The 1,395-nt window shown below is 52.6% G+C and overlaps 1 protein-coding gene across 4 annotated transcripts in view; it reads left to right on the top strand.

Annotated features, from left to right (window-relative positions):
* LOC107307542 (arachidonate 15-lipoxygenase B-like) overlaps nucleotides 1–1,395 on the top strand; it is a 25,636-nt gene that overhangs the window by 9,043 nt on the left and 15,198 nt on the right. The window lies entirely within an intron of this gene.

Below are 1,395 nucleotides of genomic sequence, written 5' to 3'. Positions count from 1 at the left end.
GGGACCGAGGGTCAGAGTGAACCCTACAACCTTATATGGCCGATGTACCACCTCAAAGCGGGATTGGTAATGGGATTTATATGGGATTTATGGGATTTATGGGATTTATGGGATATATGGGATATAGGGGATATATGGGATATATATGGGATGGGATTGGGATGGGGATCCCATTGGGTGCCCATAGGATCCCATAGGGTCCCATAGGGTCCCATAGGATACCATTGGGTGCCATAGGATCCCATATGATACCATATGGTCCCATAGGGTGCCATAGGGTCCCATAGGGTGCTATGGGGTGCTATGGGGTGCCATAGGATCCCATAGGATTCCATAGGGTCCCATAGGGTGCCGTGGGGTCCCATAGGGTTCCATAGGGTGCCATTGACTACCATTGGGTGCCCATAGGGTCCCATAGGGTGCCATAGGATCCCATAGGGTCTCATAGGGTCCGATTGGGTGCCATAGGATCCCATAGGATATCATAGGGTCCCATAGGGTTCCATTGGATGCCCATTGGATCCCATATGATACCATATGGTCCCACAGGGTGCCATAGGATCCCATAGGATATCATAGGGTCCCATAGGGTCCCATAGGGTGCTATGGGGTGCTATGGGGTGCCATAGGATCCCATAGGATATCATAGGGTCCCATAGGATTCCATTGGGTCCCATAGAATCCCATAGGATATCATAGGGTCCCATAGGATTCCATAGGGTCCCATAGGGTCCCATAGGGTCCCATAGGGTGCCATAGGGTCCCATAGGGTCCCATAGGATACCATTGGGTGCCATAGGATCCCATATGATACCATATGGTCCCATAGGATCCCATAGGGTGCCATAGGGTCCCATAGGGTGCTATGGGGTGCTATGGGGTGCCATAGGATCCCATAGGATTCCATAGGGTCCCATAGGATTCCATTGGGTGCCATAGGATCCCATATGATACCATATGGTCCCACAGGGTGCCATAGGATCCCATAGGATATCATAGGGTCCCATAGGGTCCCATAGGGTGCTATGGGGCGCTATGGGGTGCCATAGGATCCCATAGGATATCATAGGGTCCCATAGGATTCCATTGGGTGCCATAGGATCCCATATGATACCATATGATCCCATAGGGTCCCATTGACTACTATTGACTACCATAGGGTGCCCATAGGATAACATAGGGTCCCATAGGGTCCCATAGGGTGCTATGGGGCGCTATGGGGTGACCCCATTGTTCACCCCACAGACCGTGGAGGCCGAGGTGACGTCCCCGACCCCATTGGGGAAACTGCTGCTGCTGAAGCTCCATAAGGAACCATTGGTGTCCGTCGTCCCCGATAGATGGCAATGCGACATCGTCACCGTCTATGGGGCACACGGGGGCGGATATGGGGCA

Source organism: Coturnix japonica, unplaced genomic scaffold, assembly GCF_001577835.2.
Source record: "Coturnix japonica isolate 7356 unplaced genomic scaffold, Coturnix japonica 2.1 chrUnrandom662, whole genome shotgun sequence".
Taxonomy (NCBI): domain Eukaryota; kingdom Metazoa; phylum Chordata; class Aves; order Galliformes; family Phasianidae; genus Coturnix; species Coturnix japonica.
This window is presented reverse-complemented; position numbering and strand designations above follow the sequence as displayed.